This window comes from Macadamia integrifolia, chromosome 6, assembly GCF_013358625.1.
Source record: "Macadamia integrifolia cultivar HAES 741 chromosome 6, SCU_Mint_v3, whole genome shotgun sequence".
NCBI classification, from domain to species: domain Eukaryota; kingdom Viridiplantae; phylum Streptophyta; class Magnoliopsida; order Proteales; family Proteaceae; genus Macadamia; species Macadamia integrifolia.
In genome coordinates this window covers 23467061-23492470 of record NC_056562.1, presented here as the reverse complement: position 1 = coordinate 23492470, position 25410 = coordinate 23467061, and the positions used below count along the sequence as shown (strand labels likewise).

The 25410-nt window shown below is 37.2% G+C and overlaps 1 long non-coding RNA gene across 1 annotated transcript; it reads right to left on the bottom strand.

Moving 5' to 3' along the window:
• Positions 1–22078: 22078 nt before the first annotated feature.
• On the bottom strand, positions 22079–23146 carry LOC122081454. The gene is made up of 3 exons (XR_006141090.1): positions 23073–23146; positions 22452–22540; positions 22079–22305 (listed from the first exon to the last, which is right to left on the bottom strand). It is a non-coding gene; the product is annotated as an uncharacterized LOC122081454 (long non-coding RNA).
• Between the last annotated feature and the right edge of the window lie 2264 nt (positions 23147–25410).

The window sequence follows — 25410 nt, the reverse complement described above, 5'->3', positions numbered from 1 at the left end:
CATTGTTAGTGAAGCAGGATCTCATCTCACCAAGGACGTAGGCAACCTTGCCAAACCTCGTAAATTCCGTGTGCATTGCTTGTTTTGTTTTTCCATTATCTTCTGCATCGTTTTAGGGTTGCGTTTCTACAAATTGGTATCAGAGCTCTAGGTTTCCGTTTTCTAGGGTTTACTATCACGATGGCAGGGAAGGGATCGAATGTCAAGTATGACATCGAGAGGTTTAATGGGAAGAACAATTTCACCCTCTGGCGTTAAAGGATGAAGGATCTTCTGATACAGCAGGGATTGACAAAAATGTTGTTTGGGAAGTCGAAGAAACCTGCAAAAATTACTGACGAAGATTAGGAAGAGATGGAGGAAAAGGTGGTAAGTGCTATTCGATTAAATCTTTCTGATGATGCCCTACAATATGTTGTGGGTATCGAATATGCATCGCAGTTATGGGTGAAACTTAAAAGCATCTACATGACGAAGTCCTTAACGAACAAGTTGTTCGTGAAGAAGCAATTGTATTCTCTACAGATGGAGGAAGGTACGGATCTATTAGAGCATCTTAACATATTCAATTAGATCGTAAGTAAACTTACAAACCTGGAGGTTAAGATCGAGGACGAAGATAAGGCGTTACTATTGCTATCGTCGCTCCCAATATCATATGATCACCTAGTAACGACTCTCTTGTACGGGAAGGAGACCCTTGAGATGGATGAAGTCGCAGCTACCCTCATGTCCAATGATACAAGGAAGAAGGCCAGTAGTACGAAATCTCAAGGAGAAGGTTTTTTCGGAGGTGACAAGGAGCAAGAAAAAGGGAGATCAAATCAGAAGGGATCTGGGAAGAGTCGATCGAAATCAAAAGGGGCAAAGACAAAGGTCTCTTATTACTATTGTAAGAAGGAAGATAATCTGAAGAAAGAGTGCTTGAAGAGGAAGGCGGACTTAAAGAAGAAAGGTGTAAATAAGGCATCTGAGGAAGCTAGCGTGGCTGACAGTTCAGATGGAGATGATGAAGATGTACTCTCTATATCATCAGGTAAGAATTAACCTTCTGATTCTTGGATTTTAGATTCTGGATGTTCATATCACATGTGTCCACATAAGGATTGGTTTGATACATATCAACCATATAATGGTGGGTCTGTCCTAATGAGGAATGATGCCATATGCAAGACCATTGGGATAGGCACTATCAAAATCAAGATGTTTGATAGGATAGTAAGAACCTTAGCAGATGTGAGACATGTACCAGAATTAAGGAAAAACTTAATATATTTGGGAGCACTTGACTCAAATGGCTACAAGTACATAGCAGAAGGTGGAGTTCTCAAAGTTATTAAGGGTGTAATGGTTGCCATGAAGGGACAGCTAGCAGGAAACCTGTACAGACTCATAGGGAGCACAGTTATAGCTGGAGCATCTGTGACTACAGATGCAGTATTTGATACAGATGATACCTATTTGTGGCACATGCGGTTAGGGCATATGGGAGAAAGAGGATTGATGGAGCTTCATAAAAGGAAAATGTTGAAGGGAGTAAAAACTTGTAAACTAAACTTCTGCAAGTATTGTGTGTTCGGAAAACAGTGCAAGGTTAGTTTCAAAACTGTAAAACATAAGAGTAAAGGGCTGCTTGATTATGTACACAGCGATGTATGGGGTCCTTCAACAACAAAATCTAAAGGTGGGGCAGAATACTTCATGATCTTTGTTGATGATTACTCACGGAAAGTTTGGATCTACTTCATAAAGCATAAAAGTGAGGTGTTCACTAAATTTAAGGAATGGAAGGATTAGGTAGAAAGGAAGACATGAAAGAAAATTAAATACTTGAGAACAGATAATGGAGGAGAGTATACATACAAGTCGTTTCTAGAATTGTGCAAAGCTGAAGGGATTATACGTCACTTCACGGTTCCAAAGACACCACAGCAAAATGGTGTAGCTGAAATGATGAACAAAACACTTTTAGAAAGAGCTCGGAGTATGAGGCTGAATGCAGGGTTGAGCAAGAGATTTTGGACAGAAGTAGTGAACATGGCATGTTTCCTCATCAATAGGTCTCCATCAAAGGCAATTGATTGTAAAATTCCTGAAGAGATATGGACAGGAAAACCAGTAGATTATTCTATTCTAAAAATATTTGGTTGTCCAGCCTATGCGTATGTTGAGAGTGACCAGCGTTCCAAGTTAGACTCAAAGTCTAAGCAATGTATCTTTCTTGGTTTTAAGAAAGGCGTAAAGGGGTTCAAGTTGTCGGATCCAAGTTCACAGAAAGTTGTGGTTAGCAGAGACGTTGTGTTTGATGAGTCTCATATATTGAAGTCAAATTACAATTCACAAGCAGTTGATGAAAATAAAGAAGATTCTACTGTGAAGGTGGAGTTAGGTGAGTTAGAAACAACAAGAGAGAATGAGTTATCAAGTGACTTACCCAAACAACAGGAAGCAGTAGAAGTTCCCTATACTGTGGCAAAGGGTAAAGGGAAGCGTACTCACAAAGCACCTATGAGATACGGGTTTGAGAACATAGTTGCCTATGCCCTCACTATAGGTACAGGTGATCTATCTTCCTACCATGATGCTTTGAGTGATACACAGCATAATAAATGGATGACAGCTATGATGGAGAAAATAAAATCTTTACAGAAGAACAAGACTTGGGAGATTATGGAAAAACCCAAAGGAAGAAAAATCATTGGATGTAAATGGGTCTTTCGTAAGAAAGAGGCAGCATCTGAGAAGGAGCGTGGAAGGTATAAGGCTAGACTTGTAGCCAAGGGCTATGCACAGAAGGAGGGGATAGACTACAATGAAATATTCTCTCCAGTGGTGAAACATACTTCGATCAGGGTACTACTTGCTTTGGTGGTCATGTATGATTTAGAGCTTGAACAACTTGATGTGAAAACTGCATTTCTTCATGGTGACTTGGAGGAACAGATTTACATGGAGCAGCCTGAAGGTTTCAAGGTGCAGGGAAAGGAAGACCATGTTTGTCTGCTTAAGAGGTCGCTTTATGGTCTTAAGCAATCTCCTAGATAGTGGTACAAGCGCTTTGATTCCCACATGATGAAGATTGGCTACACAAGAAGTGAGTATGATAGTTGTGTTTATTATAAAGTGTCAAGTGATAATTCCATTATTTTGTTGATGCTTTATGTTGATGACATGCTCATTACTGCAAAGAACAAACATGATATAGTCTCTTTAAAGTTTTTGTTGAGTGCTGAATTTAAGATGAAGGATCTTGGTGCCGCTAAGAAGATCCTTGGCATGGAAATCCTTAGTGATAGAAATGTAGGAAAACTTTGGGTAACTCAGAAGAAGTATATTGAAAAGGTGCTAGAGCGTTTCAATATGGAAAAGGCTAAGCCGGTTAGCACTCCATTAGCTGGCCACTTCAAGTTATCTGAAAGGGAATGACCTACAACACATGAGGAGATGGAACAGATGTCTCAAGTCCCTTATGCTAGCGCAGTTGGGAGTCTCATGTATGCTATGGTTTGTAGCAGGCCGGATTTGTCTCATGCAGTCAGTGTTGTTAGCAGATACATGAGTAATCCAGGGAAGGAGCATTGGAATGCAATTAAGTGGATCTTCAGATATTTGAGCAAGACTAAAGATATAGGTGTTATGTTTAGTAGCAAGTGAAGTTCCACAGAATTGGTAGGTTATGTTGATTCTGACTATGCTGGTGATTTAGACAAGAGGAGGTCTACTACAGGGTATGTGTTTACATTAGATGGTGGACCTATATCATGGAGGGCGATACTTCAGTCTACAATTGCATTGTCCACTACAGAGGCAGAGTACATGGCAGTAGTTGAGGCTGCCAAGGAAGGAGTCTGGTTGGCTGGACTGGTTCGTGAGTTGGGGCTGGACCAAGGAGGTACAGTGTTACACTATGACAGTTAGAGTGCCATACACCTTGCAAAGAATCAGGTGTTTCATGCAAGGACAAAGCATATTGATGTGAGATTTCACAAGATCAGGGAACTTGTGTCGGAAGGCAGTATTCACTTGAGAAAAATTCATACAGATCTCAATCCTGCAGATATGTTTACAAAGCCAGTTACTACAAAGAAGTTCGAGTTCTGTTTGGACTTGATTAATATTACTCATTATTGAAAATGAGGGACGCACCAAACAGGTGCGGGTTTGTGCCTCTAATGAGGTACAATGATGAAGACGTCTACAAGTTATCTTTACAGGAGGCTCGACAGAATTCAAGCCAAGGTGGAGATTGTTGGTGTATGATGTCTTGTATTCTGTCGCAGTTTAATCCAGAGAGTACTGGTGCAGCACCTAGACAGGCAGGACGGTGGTCCCGCTAGCCGGTTAGCGGGCCGTGGGGGTTGTAAGGGGGGCAAGAGGCCCCCTTGCATAGTAGGGGGTGTAGGGGGGCGCAACCCCCCGCTCGAATTTTTTATTTGAGGGCAATTGTAGTTTAATCCGGATTAGGGTGGCAATTGTAGTTTAATCCGGATTAGGGTGGCAATTGTAGTTTAATCCGGATTAGGGTTTTTTCGCTATATATATTTGTAGCAAGGGTTTCTTTCTCTGTAATGCAAGCAATACTGAGAGGTGTGAGGACGAGCGCTGTAACTCTATTCTCCATTGATAGTGAAGCAGGATCTCATCTCACCGGGGACGTAGGCAACCTTGCTGAACCTCGTACAATCCGTGTGCATTGCTTGTTTTGTTTTTCCATTATCTTCTGCATCATTTTAGGGTTGCATTTCTACACAAACTCCATCATTAATGGTGTCGCCTTGGAAAAATAGTGCTCAATCTTGCCCAAATGCCCAAGTGGTCTGTTTCGATGCTTAGTTCATCTTCATTGTATCTTCTCTTCGTGGTTACTTAGTTCTAAATATTACTTTTTCCTTTTTCTTCACATCTACCCTCTTTTTCAGGTGGGGAATGTTTTTATTGGACAATACTACCACATCCTCTGTCAAGCACCTGAGCTTGCATTTCGATTTTACCAGGAAAAGAGTATTTTACTTGGCCGCCCCGAGCCTGATGGAACCTTGTGTTCCATAATGATCATGAAAGTGAGTTCAACAACTTAAGATTGCAGAAGTTTCAATGTTTGAAAATCGACCTTATATTGGTTACAATGCATCACCAATGTGTATTTTTTATATTGTATCCAATGCAAGATCTCTCTCTCTCTCTCTCTCCTCTCTCTCTCTCTCTAGATTGAAATGAATCATAAGACAAGATTTGTAAGAATTCCTACCAATTATTATTTCTTATAATTTAAATATGGGTCTTTAACTCAATGGGTAGAGTACTTGGGTGGAAATGGTTCCATAGCTCAAGAGGATGGTGGTTTGAATCCACCAAGTCCCTCATCTATTTTTTTCATTTTAACATCAATGGTATTGTTATGGGAATATTTTGGTCTTTAAACAAGAAAAACATAACAATTTTATAAATGAATTTTGGAGGAGTGAAGGTGGTTGATTTTTTACAATTTTCCCATGATATTAACCAATAAGTTAGACTAAGTTAGCTCAACATTTGGACAAGTTAAAAAGTTGATTAAAATGACAAAGTTTATTCGAAATAATATTGATGGATCCAGCTGACTTTTTGATAATGATCTTGAATTACTAATTGTTTCAATGGTATCATATATGATATATATATATAAAAAAAAAAAAATTTAGTTTGATGTAGTCTCATGTAGACATTTTATTCTCTCCCTCTCTCTCTCTCTCTCTCTCTCTCTCACCCACACACACACACACAAATAGCCTCACGTGCAAATGCACGTGTATTTTTCACTAGTGTATATATATATATATATATATATATCATGAATGCATATAAGTATACTTATTATGAAACAAAATTTAAACTTACAAACTTTTGTTTATTGTTTCCTCAACAAAAAATAATTAGCACAAGTTATCAAGAACCACATTCTGTATGTTAAGAATGGGCAAATGATGTACACATTGCCTTTAGAACATACTCCCTCTCCTCCCTGGTCATGTTAGTCCCCATTATATACGAATCATGAGGCACTCCTTTTGAGCATATTGGCTTGGCGTAGGGGATGTCAATACATGTTGGTGTAGATATCTTTCCCTAACAAATAGAAGATTCAGACTTCCATCATTCAAGTAAGGAGGCACTTTTCATGGACAATTTCCTAAACATAAAATCCATGGATTCATGGGCACCCAGTCTTGAAGCATAGCAATTTTAGATTAAAATTTTGTGTACAGGTAGACCCCATAATCCCTTGCTCACTTGATGAGTTGCTGCCAACTCAGTCAGCCAAGTTGCAAACTAAATTATTAAAAAAAATATAAGACTATCAAAAGCCAAGAGATGCACTAGATAACCTCAGGTGCATCAAAGTAAATGCATGGGAGGGTATATCACTACATGAAATGGTAAATAACTGTATTCGAGTTTGAAATTTGAGATGTGGACGATTTAGAAACCACTCCTAGATATTCAAGGGCCAGAGTTGTGTTCCCATCAACAAATTCTCTTGGTGTGTTGCCAAAGTCGTTCGCATTATGTAAATGTTCTTGCAAGACCCCAAAATTTATGGGTCCTTGTGAAAATCCAAAGGTATAGACAATTATTTTATCTTTAACATGGGAGTATGTACATCATAGTATATATATATTTTTTTAACAAATATGATGTTGAATGAGATAAGGGTGCTTGCCAACCATAGCATGTGCCCTTTCTTGTCATTTCTTCTATTTATCTTCTTCTTTATTAATTGCATTCAATGCCAAATAAATAGGTGATTATTTTCTTTAGTTCTTCTCAATTAATGTTCAAGACAAACCAAAGGGGGAGCTGAGTTTTGACCATTTTTACTTTCATTTCCACAACAAAACTCACTTTCAAATGTAGGGATGAGGTGAGTCTTCAACAAAGGATCTCGATCCCTAAGTTTCCCCGTCACTGGTTACTGCGTACCTAAGTGGTTTATTTATAGGTGTTATTGACGTTTAAAGTTTAAATCAATAATTCCGATTAATTAATGAACTCATTTACTTTCCCTGACAAAATTCAGTAATACTTACCAAAATATAATTTAATAAATGTTCCATTAATAATAACCCAAAATAAAGAAAATAAAAAGAAAGGGTTCGTATTGGATTGTATCAGTCAATATCAGCCTAGAATTAGCCGGTATTGACATCAATCGGCCTACAATGTTTTATATGCAGATCAGCCAATCCGGATAATTTTTTTCTTTTTGACACAGATGAATATCTGATTCAGCGGATAATGCACAAAAATTGTCTACGGGGAGGTAGTAAGTGGCAGTGAGCATCGAACACCTGAGGTGGATGTTAGCACCCTTTCGGTTGTTGAATCTTCACTGCCACTCACTACTAGCCATAGAAGATTTGAGTCTGCGGATAATACCGATCCCTAACCCAGGATCAGCCAGGATTCGGTATTTGCCCATATCAATTCTTAGAACCATGATTCATATTCTAGACTCAAAACGTCTAAAAGATTTTATTGGTTTATTTATTTTATAAAGACTCAAATGAATTCTGTTTTGGGCATGACTCTAAGTATCAGTATAAGATCGACTCTATCAGCCATATTTTATTGATATTGGATGAAATCAATATCGATATCTGATGGATCTGGATCAAGTATCAGTCTTGGAACAGGTGTAAAATCATAGTAAAATGATCTTTTTTTTTTTTTTTTTTTTTTTTGCAAAAAAATAAGGGAAAAATCTTGACCGATCTGATCCAATTTGGATCAATATCGTATCAGTATCGGCAGATACTAAATCCTTGTTTTGGGTAATCGGCTCTGGTCCCAACCGGTTTCTAATCGGTAGTGTCTAAATTCTAAATTTTTTTACCTAAGCATACAAATAATCAAGAATCATTCCTAAGTGTATAAATAATTAGGTATTCAATCCTAAACATATAAATGATTAAATATCCATTGATAAATAGACAAATAAAATATGAGCTAAAGGGAAAAGATCCCCTACATGGTCGCACACCCCTATGTTTAGACATATGGGGTGGTGAAAAGAGGATCCAGCTCATCTCCAACGATTGATGCTCCAACGAGCATTTAACAATTTGCCAATGCTCCACACATGGACTCTGATGAATCCGACGGCTGGATCCCTGTATGAGTCTATTTTCCTCTTCCTCAATAAATAGGTCCAAACGAAACAAACAACCATGATACGATGAAACGCCTGGGCCAGTCAGATTCCAACCTCGACACCAATGATTCGACTGTAAGTTCCATTGTTGTTGTTCAAAATTTCTACTACGTTATGTTCAAGAAACCCTAATTCTGTTCCTGTTATTAGTTGATCTTATAGTCTCTATTGAGTTGCTCTTGGGGCTTCAAAATTTGCTAGAATTCTAGGGCTTAAACAGTTTAGTTCTTCCTGAAGTGAGTTCTTAGTTCGCTTTCTTGAAGTGTGTCTTGGGTATCTCATGCTTCTTGGGAACGATGATGGAAAGCCAGAAGAGGGTTTCGGTAACATGAAGCTTTGAGGAACTCAATTACTTGGTACTAACCTTTTGCAGTGCTATGAACATGCCTTCCTTTTTATTCTTATGCAGTTCCGCAGTAAGAGAATAATGGCAGCATATGCCTTTGATTCTCACAGGCTAGAACCATCTTGGCAACATCCGATTGCAGAACCCAAATTGGATTCTCACAGAGCAGCATCAACTCAGAAGCATGTTGAACAGCAAGGAGAGGATATAGGGTGTTGAAGACAGCCGTTGGATTCGTCGGAGTCCATCTGTCTAGCATCGACAAATTGTTGGACGCTCGTTAGAGTGTCAATCGTTGGAGATGAGCTGGATCTGTGAAAAGATCACCCTGCCTGCCTAGGTCGATTCCATGTGCTTCCCCTAGTTTGTCCTCGGACTTACCATATAGTAATGCATAAAAAAAAAAAAAAAAGTAGCAATCTCTATTGGATTTTACATTGTAAAATATAAAATTATTTTAGTAATAAAGTTTCAAATAATGTCAAAACCCTTTTCCCCCCTTTTTGGCTTTTGGAAAATTGTTTGTACATAAGTAAGGATAAGTTGAAAAGGAGCTAAAGTAACATTTCACAAAGTTTAGTCCCACATTGGTTTTGGATGAAATGCGAGGAGCGTATATAAAAAGGATTGTTTCTTAAGGGTGGAAACCCTTTGGAGAGGAACTCTCCCTTGTGTGTGTGTGGGGGGGGGTTCTTAGAGTGCTTTTGACTCTCCTGCGCGGAGTTGAGCTGAGGTCGGGTACAGGTGTGGGTGTCAAGAGATGTATCTTTTTAAAAAAAAAATTGAATTTTGACATTTTGGAATCCTCTCTGTTGGGTAAAAGTGCTCTCTGCAACATTACTTAGTATTCTGTGCACAAACAACCTCTATTTTGCAAAAGAAAAAACATTATGTTTTCTACCATTCGTACACAATACCAATACTGAGTAATACTTTCGTTCTTCCCTATTGCAATCACTTATTAGAGTTGCACCTTAAGTGATTGGAGAGTTGCTTTATCTTGGAGGTGAGGACGTGTGGTCAACCCGGTTGCATACAAATACGGGACATTCAAATACCTTAAGGAGAGTATTTTTATACGACTCTACTCTACATTTTTGGAGGTCTTCTATTTATATTTCTGCATCCTTATTTTGATCTGTAAGTGATACTCACCTTCTTCATTTAATAATATTTATTAAGTGTTTGTCAAAGTCTTATACCTATTGTCTAGATTCTGTAGATTCTGTAGATTCTGTTTCTTACAATCCCATCTCCAAACTAGGGTTGCATTTATAGATACTGCTTAATAATTGAGATTTTCTTCTTAGGTGGGAAGTGGTCCCTAAATCAGGTAGGACATGCCCCACCAATCCAAGGATAAAAAGACATACGGATAAAATAAGATACACAAATCAGAACAGATAATAGGTCTCTAAAACTTACATCCCTCCTGATAAAATCATTAATGTCAATTCTTCATTAAGAATTGCGGTGGAAGCTGTTGATCTCTATCAAGGAAGTCGGTGAGGAAACAAGGTAATCTGCTGGCTGGTTTTGCTCTCTTCAAACATGTTTGAATTTCTTGCACCTTAGTAAAGAGGATAGGTGATGAAGGTGGAGAGGTAAATGACTTATTAGAAAAATAAATAAATAAATAAATAAATAAGGTATGAAATTTTATTTCTCAAAAGGAGAAATGGATTATTGGTGATAGAAAAATATACATTTTTGGAGGGATAGGTGAATGGGATCTCTCTCTCTTCCCACCTTAATCCAACATTACCTATTTTATCTCTCTTCTCTCTCCAGTGAATGTAACATCTCATTAAGTGATAACAAGTATTTTCTGCATTCAATCAAAGATTGGCTCTAAATCCCAAGACATTCCTATTTATCCTCATTGCTTCCTTTGCAAGACCCTCCCCCATCCCCGAACACTTCATTTTCAATCTGCCCCAAACGTGGCACCACCAACCGGTAAGCACAGTTGCCAGTTGGTAATGCCTCTGCTTGTTGAATGAGGAGGCCGATGGCATGTCTCTTGCTCGAGACTTTCCACCCCAACCCTTAGTTAGTAAATACGCATATTAAACACATTTTTTTAATTACCATATCTAAATGTTAACGGCCTAATCCCTTTTTTTTACGTATATAAAACATCAGCTACAAAAATGTGTTCATTATAGGACGCCAAATTAAACATGTATGTTTCCCATATTTTTAAATATTTTTTTGCATTATTTATTTAATTAACAAGAAATAAATAAAAAATAAACCAAAAATCCCTTTTTTTTTTTTTTTAAATTCTATTAATACATATATATATATATATATATCACACGGCATATCATCAGGTAGGGGTGTCAATCCCAAGCCGTTGAAAGACTGGCCCGGCATGCAAAGATTAGTAAACTTGTCGGCCTTATCCCGACCAGTTTATAAATAAGTAGTACATGGTGCAAGGGGTAAGCCCGACGGGTGCCCAACCATTTATATGTATATTTTGATTTTTTTTTTTTAATAGAATAGGGTATATATTGGTATCTTTATCAATTATTGAATGTAATTAAGCCTAATATATTTTCTAAATTGTTGATGATTTAATAAAATATGTTAAACTATCTTAAATCTAAGACAGTTAAAGACCGTTTAAATCTCATTTAAGGCTTTATTGATATATTATATTGTTTAAGGCCCGATTATAGCCTAATCAGGAGAAGCCCAGAACCTGATTGAGCTTGACACTAGATCGACCGGGATTGACTCAATCTTTAAACAAGTAGGTCACGTTCTAAGAATATAGGCCCACCAAGCCAGATTAAGTCTAACCCAGACTAGCCCAGCCCAACTGATTGACACCCCTATCATCAGGTACACAACAGCCTTAGCTAAACTGGGCTTACATCAAACTGCCCGCAATGGAAGTACCAGCAAACTGGGCAAATCAATTAACCCTACTTTTTCTTATAAGGAGAATTATTACAAAGTTATGATGGAACCAACCCCTACTGGTGCATGTAATAGATTAATCCCATTATGGTGGGTTGGGCTGGCCTCAGCAATTACCACAAGGCCCCCCAAAGAGTAAAAGGTTTCCCGTTGGTAATTTGGTGATTGGATAAGCCACAGCTAAGGATGCGAATTTGTAATCGAAACCATTTACAAAAATCGAACCGATTCATTTACATCGAAATCACAAAACCATTTAGTAAATGGTGCGGTTATGATTTTAAGTTTTAGGCTGATTAGCTAAATGGGTTGGGTCGGTTTTAACCACGAAACCCATTGGTTTCAAACCGAATTGAAACCGTTTAAACCGAACCGTTTAAAACCATTTAAACCGATCCAATTAATCCGTATAACAATTAAATAAAGTAGGGGCAATAATCCATATAACAATTAACAATTAAACTAAGTGTCCATCCTGCTTTTGTATGATTTATTGCAATTCAGTTCAAGTTTAGGCTTTAGATCATGAACTTGTAATCCATATTTATTACTATTTGTTATCACAGATGGGGGTGTTTTGGCTGAACCATCTGTCATTTTAATATTTTATGCTGTAAAAGGTTGGATTTGGATGTCGTATGATATTAATTCTATATGTTTGAGAATGACCATGCAAAGAAATAACACTAGATTATCGAATTAAGACATACCATCGTTAATATAGAATCTCTTATTTGTGGTTGCCAATTATTTTTGGATAAACTTATGATCTTCAGTTTAGAGATGGTTGCAAATTATAACAAACCGATTGTGAACCATTTTACAAGCGGTATGAAATAAACCGAAACTGAAACCATTTAAAACCGTAAAACCGACACCATTTAGAAACCGTGGAAACCAAAACCGTTTACTAAACGGTCACAGTTTCAGAAAGTGGAACCATTTAGTAAATGGTGCTGTTATGATTTTAATCAAATAAATGTGAACCGAATCAATCCACACCATTTAAATCGAAACCAAACCGATTAACACCCTTAGCCACAACACAGCTGGGTTTATAAGCAAAGTTTGTACTTTCATGGATTAGATCAACATCCCCGACTACATGAGATTTATCTAAAATCTTAACATGGTCAACATAAGCTGCCTTCCCAACACCTTTTGAAGGAAAATGGCCACTACCCATTTGAGGAACTGGTGGTTCACCATAAACTTCTCCTCCCCGAAGCACCTTGGTTGCTTGGATATTTAAGTAATTTTATTTTTTATTCGAAGAAAAAAGGGAAGAGAATAAATCATAATAGCATAGAGGGGGGATGTGGGTGAATGCACACCCTATTCCTAATCATAGATTTTTTAGAAATAGTGTCAATCGCTATATTCTTAAATACATACAGAGGATAATCATTAGCCTTTTTAACAACAAAAGTAGTGTTAGCCAAAAAATGATGAAGCTCAATGCGACGAGCTAAGGTAAACCAAGGCCAAAACAAAAAATTGTTAGGTTACATTATATTATCTAGACCATGCCCATCACTCCAAATTTCCCGAACCACCCACCCTTGCTTGTGAGCTTCTTCTAACCCAAATAGAGCCCCTGCCGCGGTTGCTTTAGTAATCTCTCCTGTCATCAAATAGCTAACACAAAGAAATAAGCATTCTTGATTGTAGAAAATAGCAACAGCCCATCCAGACATATCCCTATTATTAGAAGGGATGGAAGTGGTCATGAGGATGAATTCTGTTAAGTCAAAATTAATAGATCCTGGGAATATTGTACTTTGTTATGTGGGTAATCGGTCTGGTAGAATGGGTAGTGAAATTAACCCAGTAGAAGATCCGGTCCAGAATATTTTTTGGATCTAGTTTATCCTTTCTAAAGGTCAGAAGGTTCCTCTGTTTCCATAGAAAATAACATGTAATAATGAAAATTGAAAAGAAATACTTCAAGTCACACTTATTCATTCCATGCACATAGGATGGATATGAGGGAAGAGAAAGAAGAAAAATGCAAACACTCGCTTCGCAGGCCCAGAGGACCAGCAACCCAAATTCTCTTAGAAAATTCATAATTGAGGAAAACATGGTGTATGTTCTCCGTTCCACTTAGGCATAAATCACAGGCTGAATCAATGTCCTTCCAGTTATGCAGATAGGCTTTGGTAGGTATCCCATGGAGAGCCAAGCGCCAAATGAACGATTTAAATTTGGAATGGATATGAAGATTCTAGAAAAACCGCCACCATTTAGAACAAGGTGATGAGCATGCACACCTGTTATGGCATTCATGACAAGACAATCTATCAGTAATTGTTGGTGAAGAAAGCGAGCTGTAGTCTTAGTAGTAAAAGTGCCTGATTTAGAGAGATGACACCACCACTTATCTTCTTCTTGTGAAAGAGGAACATCAAAGACAATGGTGGCATAGTTGGGGGGGAAAACGTTATTGACCAAACTTCTATTCCAAGAGTTGTCAGTGATAAACATGCTGACCTTGTCTAGAGAGGAGTAAGAAATGGACTATAGAGAAGACTGAAGCATAATGATTCTATTCTTAAAGATCCATGGGTCATACCAAAAGAAAGTGGTACATCCATTGCCAATTTTTTTTTTTTTTTTTTAAATCAAAAGTTTGAGAGTGGAAAGAATACTTACAATTGCATTCCAGCAACGAGATCCCCTACATTTTAGAGTTTTAGGATCAAATACTAACCTTCAGGGGAAATTTTTAGCTTTTAGAGATTGAGCCCAAAGTTAATCAGAATTAGAGAGCAATCTCCATCCCAATTTCAGTAAAAGTGCTTGGTTCTGTATTTCAGAACACCGAATACCAAGTTCACCATTCTTCTTAGGTCGAAAAATTCTATGCCAGCCAATCATGTGGGAGCGTGTATGTGATTCCGAATCATCATACCAGAAATGCAAAGAAATATTGTCTATTTTCCTGCATATGTTTTTGGGGAATCTAAAGCACATCATTACGTAGGAAAGAATGGAAGCTAAAACTGATTGGATGAGTACAGATCTACAACATATGACAATAGATTAGCTTTCCAGATTCCAAGTTTGGATTCAATTCTCTTTATGACATTCTGGAAAAGAGAGTGATCACCTTCTGTGACAAAACAAATTGGTACCCAGGTAGGAGGAGTTTTTGTCTGTTTCCTTGATATCAATAAGTTGACATAGAGATTTTCGGGTTGCAGTTTTGATATTGGAGCTGAAGGCTAGTCCAATTTTATCAAAATTAATTGTTAGCCTAGAGAGATCAGAAAAGAGATCAATAATACACTTAATAGTGCCCAGGTCCTCTTCCGTTGCTCAACAAAAAATGAATGTGTCATCAGCAAAGAAAATGTGAGAAATTTCAAGAGCGTACCTTGAAAGCATAATTCCCTTGAACAAATTCAGATCTCTGTAGGCTGAAAGAATCCGTGAAAGTTCTTCGATTGCAACAATAAACAAAAAAGGACTAAGAGGACAACCCTGTCGAATACCCCTTAAAGCCGAAAAATGGTTGAAAGCCGAGCCAAATAACTCGATTGAAAAAGATGTGATTGTGATCAACTTAGAAATTAACTACTCCCATTTGTGACCAAAACCAAGAAATTTGAAAATGGAGAGAAGATAATTCCATTCCATTTTATCATATGCTTTCGCCATGTCCAATTTAATGGCCACAAGACCATTTTTACCCTTTTTCATTTCAAGAAGTGAAAGATTTCATGTGCGAGAATCATATTGTCAGAGATCTGACTTCCTGGCACAAAGGTAGCCTCTCACCGGGAAATGAAATCTTTCAAAAGAACTTTAAGCATGTTAGCACAAATTTTAGCCAGAATCTTGTAGGAAACATTACAGGCTAATGGGGAAAAATTCCGAGACCACACAAGCATTGTCTTTTTTTGGGATTAGACATACAAGGATGTGGTTGGAGTTAGGTTGGAGTTAGACATTTAAGTAATTGAAGAGCCTCTTTAGTCAGTAACCAATCAAAATACTCAGAGTACTTGGTCCCCATGTTAGCCACCAATCTGTAGTTCTCATGTCCTACAATGACCATATAGTTCTCATCAAAACACAGATTAGTCTTTTTTTTTTTTTTTTTCACTCTGAAGAGTGGGGGAGCTCCAAGTGAAAAACAAAAGTGGTGTAAGGGGATTTCAAAACTAGGTAAATTACTTTATGAGGTGCTTTACCCACTACGAATCACCAATAGATCAACCCCCGAGTGACATAGATTTGTCATATTCCAACCCCACCAACAAAAAGTGTTGCAGCTCTAACTTAGGAGTTAAATTTTTTTTCTTCTTTTAACACAAAAAATAAATAAATAAAAATAATAAGAAATAAAAAAAAAAGATTCCAATATTCTTACCCTGAACACAGAGAGAGTTATTTCAGATTGGCTTCCATTATATATAGATGTTGGTTCAATAACACTACCCAAAGCTATTTGCAGACTCACGTGCAGAAAACCAGAACATAGTAAATTGTAGCAACCTGTTTGATTATAGTAGTCCATCTGCAGTTTTTTTGCCGAAAATATAAAGAGATAATCATATCGGAGAATGAACATTAATTTTGAGTTTTACATAGCAAAGAAGTAAGAAATAATTGATAAGCAAGATAAGCAACACTTACTGTCCAATATGTAAATAGTCGGGTACAAAAATCACCAAAAATTCTTGGATACATCTGAGGAATTAGTGTAGCAAATTCAGGTTAAATTGAGCATATATAGGCACTTGGTCGATGAAGATCTCTTTTTCTTATTTTTTTTCTTTGAAGCAGAGGGTAAGGTTGTGTATATTTGCCCCTCTTAGACCATGTAGTAGTGGGAGCCTCGTGCACTGGATTACCCTTTTTTTTCTCATAGGTAATTCTTTTTTTCTTTTTTTTTTTGGGGATTAAAAAATTTGTATAACAAAAAAAAAAAAAAAAAACCAGTACATGAGATACTTAAAAATCTTAGGCATTTCAATTAAGATCATTTTTTTCTTTTAAAAAATAAATAGAAGGAACCAAAATGGAAAAAGATGCACAATATGCCTTGCCATGATTTACAGCTTTCTATTTTACTCATTTGAAACTCCCCTTTTATTGAAAAAATAAAAAAATAAGGGAGACCTCCCCCCTCCCAAAATACTCTCTCTCTCTCTCTTCGCTCTCTCTTTCTCCTCTTCTAAATTTAGAGGTTTCATTGATGAAATTATTAGAGAAACTGTGGATATCACTTATATTCGGTAATTGATCCAATTATAAAATCTAATTAGTAGGTGTAATCATGTAAAGTAAGTACTCAAATTTAAAAGGAAAAAAAAAACCCCAATAAATCATGCATATTAACTCATTTTAACCTGACATATAGTACTAAATGTTTAAGAAAAGACTGACCATCCATCCAACTTTAGCTTTCAAGTGGACGCCCTGGACCTTGGACTATCCATATCCGAGAAAGGCTAAATTTATCCAGGTTATTGTCTCCTAATATTCTTGGATTCCATACATTCAGGGTCGCCTGAGTTCCGAAATATCAACCATTTCTCATTTCGCCAACTGCATACAAAAAAATCATCAAAATTCCTTATTTTAGTCAAATCTACTGTTGAATAATTAACAACAAATTTACAACAACAACTAATTTTGAGACTAATATTATATGATTATTTGGACAAAGAAAAATAAAATCAGGAATGCATATAGACAAAGTTAATGCCACTTTTTTTTCTTTTTCTTTTTTTATTATTATTAGATAGAATTTAAAGTATACTTACTATGAAACAAAATTTAAAACTTACGGACTTTTCGATCCGTATTGTTTCTTTAACGAAAATATATTAATTATCAGTATAGTGAGTTAGCACAAATTACAGGAGCCACATTCTATAATATGAATATGGGAAAATTAAGTACACATTGCCTTTAGTACACAGTCCCGCTCTTCCCTGACCATGTGAGACCCCATGTATATGAATCATGAGGCACTCGTTCTATGAACTCATTTGTTTGGCATAGGAGATGTTAATACATGTGGGCAATGTGTAGATTACTAACCAAACTGAGTCGATCTCTACTCCACATGGGCAAGGTATTATTTGTTATTTTAGTCTCGTGTGAGGCTCAATTATGAGCTATCGTTAGTTGTAATGCAAACCACCCACATGTTTAGTCTACATATCACCTACATAATTAGGAAACCATTCATAAGGGGAGTCATAAATTAGAATGTTCTATTTTTCTACTTTTAATTGGAACCATATACTCTTTAGAATTGAATTCATAAAAATTTATAGTATATATGATCTCAAACCACCATAGTTGATGTTCAATCTTTTTATCACCTATATAATTAGTAAGGCACTCATAAAGGGTGTCATAACTTAAAATTTGCTATTTTTTTTTTCTTTTAATTGGCACCATATTATTCTTTAGAATATGCATTCATAAGACTTTATAGCATACATGATCCCAAACCACCAGAGTTGATCTTTAGTATGCCTATCACTTATATAATTAGGGAGACACTCATAAAGGGGGTCATTATTTAAAATGTATAATTTTACTACTATTTTTTTTTTTTTAAATCTTCCGTAAATTCTTCTCACACCATCATTGTATCGTCATACACTTATTTTTCATATGTTATTCCTTATCTCCCAATAGTGTATTGTTTCCCTCAATAATCTATCGTTGTGCCCTATAGCATGGCTAGTCTCTTATTTGTTCTTTAAAATTTTCTTTTAAGTTTTATTAATTCGTGAAAAAGATACAAAAAGTAAGTTAGAATTAAAAGAGGCTCTTGAGACAGCATGAAAGAGTCACAAAATTAGGAAGCAAGGTCCAAGAATTCAAAACAGGAAGATATTGAAATGAATACAACCTAATGAAAGTTAACCAAATCTTTTTTTTTTTTTTTAATTGAAAACTTCGATTAAAAGTTGGCCCTTTCTACTTAATTTATGCAAGTATTTTGAAAAGTATAATTATAGTTTTTTTTTCCCCTGCTAATGACAGGTATCTAGGCCTTTGGCCTGACTAGTACCATAGGTCCATATTGATCACACAACCATATGGATCAGGTCATATCGATGTTGAGTGAGAACCATTCAACTTTCACTGGAAGCAGTGAAGAGCACTAAATACCCACGTATGAATGGCCCCAAGGAGGTAATAATTATAATTATTTAGTCAGTAATGGATGTAATGCACGTGAGGAAACTCAAGAAGGGATGGAGAGCGAGAGAGAAGGTGAGGAAGCAGCTAGGATTTCAGCATCTAGAAACTCGGTGGTTCTTGGCGATCGCGACCAGTGGCAGGTTGAAGGTCATGGCAGTTTGAGTGCATGAGCATGAGATCGTTCCTTCTAGGGGAGCCCACTTGATCCCAAGGAGGGTGTCATCCTCTGATATGGTGAATGAAGAGGAGATGAAAGTTTTAGTAGAAATAGTTATGGTGCAAGATATGATTCATGCAGAAAGACGAAGATCTTTTGCATCGATCATAAGAGGATTGCTCTTACCAGCCGTGAGTCTCCCCTCCCCTGTTCGTGTTGAAAATTTAATGAACATTAAAATACCACAAGCAAATTTTGCCAGGAAAAATGGAAAAGCATAGGTTTGCCTTATTTGGGAGGGTGAACTTTCGCACAATCACCATGGAGTTGCCTCGTTTTTTGGTGAAATCGTCATGGGCTGTGCAGAAGGATGTAGCCCTTAAATCTTTGGATAATGGCTTTGTTCTATTCCATTTTCAATCTGAATCAAATATGATGTAGGTCTGGAAGCACGGATCTATTAGAGTGGATGGGCGATTGCTATGTTTCCAGAGGTGGAGGCTTGGATTTAAGGTGGATGATTAAGACATTACCCATAGATTGACATGGCTACGTAAGGTTTCCCCAGGAGTACTAGGATGAATACGTTTTTCTTTCTATGGCAAAAGCAGTTGGACGATCAATTGCTGTTGATAGACTTTCCAATTCTAAGGGGTGTCTGGAAATTGAATATAGATGGATGGTTTATAGGGAATCCAGGTAGCTCAGGCGCAGGTGATATTCTACACAGTGCAACTTCTCAAATGGGTTTTTATGCGATCTATGAGGGAATTGGAACTAACTTCATGGCTGAATTTGCTGCTTTCTTCCATGGAATACACCGAGCATCTTTGAAGGAAATCAGGAAATTGTGGATAAAATGTGATTCTTAGACTGTTGTTTCTTGCATCAAAAGACAGAACATTCCATGGTGCTTTTTACAAAGATGGTGGTACTACAAAGGTTACTTGGAGAGCATAGCCTGGACTATATCTCACTTCTATTGGGAAATGAATACCATAGCGGACAAGCTAGCCAAGCATGCTGCTATTTCTCGTACTTCTAAGATTTGAGATGCTTTTCCATCTTTTATAAATTATGAGCTTGATTGGGACTTTCAACATAGGTCTAGATTTCGTTTTATGTAATTTTCATTGTCTTCCTTGCTTTAAGTCTCTTTTCTATGATGGCCATGTCGAAGGTGGAAATGAGATGGAAAAGAGGCTTGAAGTGTATTTGTATCTTTATATTTGATGATTTTCAATATACTTTTACTGACCTTTAGTTAAAAAAAAAAAAAAAAGTGTGGATATTGACGATACCTTGTCACCTACGGAGGAGATCTACGTTGAGAGAGCACCTCAATTCTCAAGATCTGTTCATTTTCAAAAAGGTGTTGACTGATGGACAACTGTCCAGGGAAAAAGAGGGATTTTTCCCTAGGTGGGCAAGGTGTAGACAGTGCAACCCAGCCGGCGGTCTGTTGCAGGAGGAAAGAGTGGAGGCCATGGGTGATTCCTACGGATGGATATGGTGGTGCGATCAGGGATGATGCTGAGGTGGCAGGTGCCCATGTCAATTGGCGCAATTCTTGGTTACTCAAAACTCAGCTTATATAGTTCCTACTCATCAATCTGATGGAGCGGCCATGGATTCCAGGTCGCCCATGTCAATTGCTTGTTTAGACAATGGTCGCACAACAATTGTTCAATATGACCTTCCTAGGCCAACGGTTGATGAGCAGACTTCCCAAATTTCTTTTAGCCCAGTGATTCTTCATAGCCGTAATAAAGAGCATTTTTGAGGAATTTTCAGGTAATGTGACTCTTCCCTCTAACTTGACGGCCTCAGTGTCCAATTTCATTGAAGATCAATGATGGATGCCTGATGTTTTATCCTCAGCTTTGTAAGATATTAGCACTACGATGCTTTCCATTCCACTTTCCTCTGTTACAATGTTGGATAAGAGAGTCTGGACTTTGACAGAATCAGGAAGGTTTTTAGTATCTTCAGCGTGGGAAATCCTAAGAGGTTTGTATCGTTTAGTGTGGTTGAAGGGTCTTCTTCCTCATTTCTCTATTTTTTCCTGGAGATTAGCGCATGAGTGTTTTCCTACGGATGAAAAAATATCAAAAAATAAAAATTAAAATTAAAAAAAAAAAAAAAAAAATCGCGTTAACGTTGAGATGCATTTTATGCTACAAAAGTGTAGAATCATTAAATCATTTATTTTTGGAATGTGAGTATGGGATCAGTATTTGGGCGACTGTTCTTAATTTTTGTAATCAAAGATGAATGGGATTTCCATATATTGAAGAATTATTTTCCTGGTGGAGGAAAAAGATGGGCATAGTCTCTTGTAAAGTTGTGGCCACCTCTCTCAATCAACGTGCCTTTCCAAGTATGGGCTGAACATAACAGAAGAATCTTTGAAGCTCATCATTAGCCTTCTCACATTGTGGTCAAGCTAGTTCTCCGAGACCTCCAAGATTTTTTTGCTCAAACTGTGGTGCATGTCAGTTCCATGGCATGATCCTTCTTTCAAGAAATTGATGGTGTCTAGCAAGGCCACCCCCAAAAATGTATTTTGGAGGTACTTTGGAGTTTGCCACCTATGGGGTATCACAAGCTCAATATAGATGGTTGCTCCCTTGGCAACCCAGGCTGTTCTGAGAGGGGTGGTGTGTTTAGGGATGATAATGGAAATCCCTAGGGCTGTTACGCAACTTATGAAGGGATTCGAACAGAAATTTATAGTAGAATTTGCAGAATTCTTCATTGGGATCCAAAGCGCCTCTCTGAAGTGGGTGATTAGATTGGTGGTTGAATGTGATTCAAAGGCAATGGTTACTTGCATTAAGAGCAAAAATATTCCTTGGTGCTTTGAGCAAAAATGGTGGTTCTTCAAGCAATATCTAGACAGTATAGAATGAAATATCTCTCATTGCTACCGCTAGTCTAACTCAAGGGCAGACAAGCTTGCAAAGCATATGGCTGCAACAAGAAGCAATACATCCTGGACCATTGCTCCCTCCTTTGTCTATTCTGATTTAAGTTTGGATTTCCAATAGAGGTCCATATATGGATTCATGTAACACTTTTGTTTCCTTTGATTGAGTTGTTATTCTACCAATGGTCATGCCGAAGGTGGAATAGCATCTCAATAATTTTATTTATATTTCTTTGCTCTCATATTAATGAAATTCATTGCTGACTTTTAGAGAAAAAAAAATATATAATTATAAGTATTTAGAAAGTGTTATATGATCCTTAAAAAGATTGTAGATGTAATAGAAGAAGGAAAAATGAGAACTGAATGCTTACATGATGATTCTATTGATTGAGATCAATTTGTTTCCCAAACTTTGAAAGCGAAGTCACTCTAACTATTTGTTTCATTTGAGTCCTTCGAATAGGAATTGTTCCAAGTGGGCAACATCCATTTTTTAATGCTATGTTCATAGCACTAGATGAAGAAGCCCCATAAATTTTCATCCCTTTTGGATAAGTGCTGGGTCTCATCTAGTTCAGAGAAAAAAAGTAAAACTTTTAAGCATTGATAATTTTGTCTCTGAATGAATTTCTTTTTGTAACAAATAGGAATCCTTTGATTAACCTATCATGTATAATTATTACATATAATATAGAAGGAAAAACGGAAAGCATACCTGGATTGTATGATTCTTGAGTAAAGGATGATCTAAGGAAGGATGCTTGTAAATATCAACACACAATCGAAGATATCCCCATGCGTAGTCTAAGAAATCATGAATATTTGCAAAATGTCAACTCAGAAAAAAGGATGAACTGGTATTAAATTCTAATAAAATAATTCCTCTATTTTATGCTAATGGAACACATAAAACCTAAGGGCATATGGGGCCTTTGAAAGTTTTAAAGTTAACAGGATTGGTCAATACTTGAACAAAGCTAAAAAAATTAGAGGTCGAGCACTTGTGTTTATTAAAATCCTAGGACTTTACGGAAAGGAAATAGATCCAGATCCTCTCCCACCATTGGACGGTTCAGTGAGGCATCCAGCGACTGGGAGTATCCAGACACGCATCCCATCACATGGACATGTGTTCTCAGCTGTACGATGCTTCACTTGGCGTCTTAGTGCTTGGAGAAGGATCTGCATTCGAGGGAAACTCAAACTCGGTGAAGAGGTAAAACAAGGGACTGCTATGTGTAGGATTCATAGACTTTGATACTTTGTAGTGGGATCCTATTTATCTATTGGGTGATAAAATGGATAAAATGACGTTGGTAGGTGTGACAATACTTACTTCAATGCTCTTAACTGCTGGTCTAGTGAGAAACTTTAGGTGTTCCTTCATTTGAAAATATTCCTCTTTTGTCAGGAGATGCATAATTGCGACTGAAAGTACCAATGCTTCACATAACAAAACAATGCTAGCTCTCCACCCTAAACCAAAACAAAACGATTATATATATTAAAGAACTGAATATTAGATGTGCATTTAGGGCTTTGTCAAAAAGGACAAAGTAATAATGAGGTCAACTTTCACTATAAATGGGAGAAAAAATTCATCCTTTCTATTTGGTGGAAAAGATATACTAACATTTTTTTTTTAAGTCACGGAAAATGAAGGCAGGATTTTCTCTCTAAATATCCATATTTTAGGATTGGGACATGTTGATTTGATTTTAGATCGACTGTCAGATCTTTCGAATAACCAACCTTTTTGCTTAAATGACCTTGAGAACTATCCCAAATTTATATTAAAGTCATAACAAAGGGTATAGGAGCGAGCCTGTGGTGCAACAGTTAAGTTGCACTATTTCAACACGTCTCCTTCAAAGCAGGGGTTAAGGTTTGTATACATTTTTCCTTCCTTGACCCTACAGTTGAGCAAGCCTGAATTGCTCTTTTTAAGGCATAACTAAGGATAGAATTTATCATTTGTAACCGCTCTCTGTGGCATTTCTTCATTGGTCACGGAAGATAACTAAACATGAGATAGGCATTTAGGACTTTATAAAATAGGATAAAGCTATTTTAAAGTCAACCTTCACTATAGATGGAAGTAATTTTAAGGTCAACATTCACTATGGATGGGAGGAAAACTTCATCCTTGCTGGAAAAGATACACTTAACATTTTTTAGGTCATAGAAGAATATCCACATTTTAGGATACTCCCTCTTTATGTGTTTATCTATCTAATAATCTAAATGAATAGGGCAAGAGATCAATGCCTGGTTCCATAGCCCCTATATCAGTGTGGAGGCCAATGAGAGTGAACGTAGGGACATCAACAGAAAAGAAATTATTTGTTTCACAGGGGGCAATAATTTGGCATGCCAATAATGAATAATATGCATATATATATATATATATACATATTTTATGCCCAGCCAAGCCCAAGCCCAAGCCCTAGCCCAAGACTTGACCTATCCTGAACTACCCAAAGCCCATAGTAAAACACAAAGCTACAGTTAATTGATATATTTATTTGGTTATTTTAAGGTTGTTTATAAATTTTTGTGAAGGAGTGTACTATTTATATGGGTAAGAGAATGTTGCCCGCCTTACGGCAGAGAATAGGCATATATGAGGCTCCATGGAGGCACCTATAGCATATAGTGGGAGGTGCAACATGGTCTTTCATGCCTGTCTTTGTTTGGGTGTAAAGGGCTAGGGCACATGTAGCAACATTCTTTATTTCCTATTTATATACTAGTAAATAGCATTGGGAAACTATATAACTCAACCAAAAATAGATTTCAGGATAATGACAATATTGCAAATACTTTATAATGTTAATATAGGTTTTTCCTTGCATAGGAGAGTAAGTGTAAGTTCAGCATCCAACCTATTCTCCAGATCTACAGTCCTAAGAATGTGGATTTAGATCTTCTCCAATGCTAGAGAGAACCCAGCACACATCTAGTATTTGGGAGCCCCTTGGGGTGTGCATTAGGATCCTCTCTGGCACCCCGCCATGCCGGAGAGGTACCAATGATTTGTCTCACTTTCTCATCTTATATCTCTCTCATGTTTTCTATATTTCTCTTTTCTCACTGCCTCTCTAGCAACCCCTAGAGAGGATCCAAATCAGTACCTAGATGATGGGGTGTGTGCCTAGGGTACTCTCAACAGTCGGATGTGGTTGGAAAGAGCCCAACGTTGTAGAGGATCAAAATCCTAAGAATGAGAGGGAGAGAGAGAGAGAGAGAGAGAGAGAGAGAGAGAGAGAGAGAGAGAGAGAGAGAGAGAGAGGACCCATATCCTTTCTTACGCAATAAACACCTAGTGCACATCCAAAGGATGGAAACATCAGATAAGCACCTCAACACATGGATGCACGCTCCAAAGAGCTCTGAGACGTGAATAGCACTCAACTGCGCAAAAAAGAGAGAGAGAGAGGCCTTACTTTGAGCTAAGCTTCGGAATGTCGAGGTTGGTGAAGGTTAAATGCCAAGAGAGAGCGCGCTAAGCTTCCTGTCACTGGTTCCGTACCCAAGCGGTTGATTTATAGGTGTTAATGTGTTATTGACGTTTTACCAAAAAAAAAAAAAAAAAGATTGTGTTATTGACGTTTTGACAGTTGGTGTCATTGAAATCATTAATTAATGAACTCATTTATTTTCTCTGACGAGAT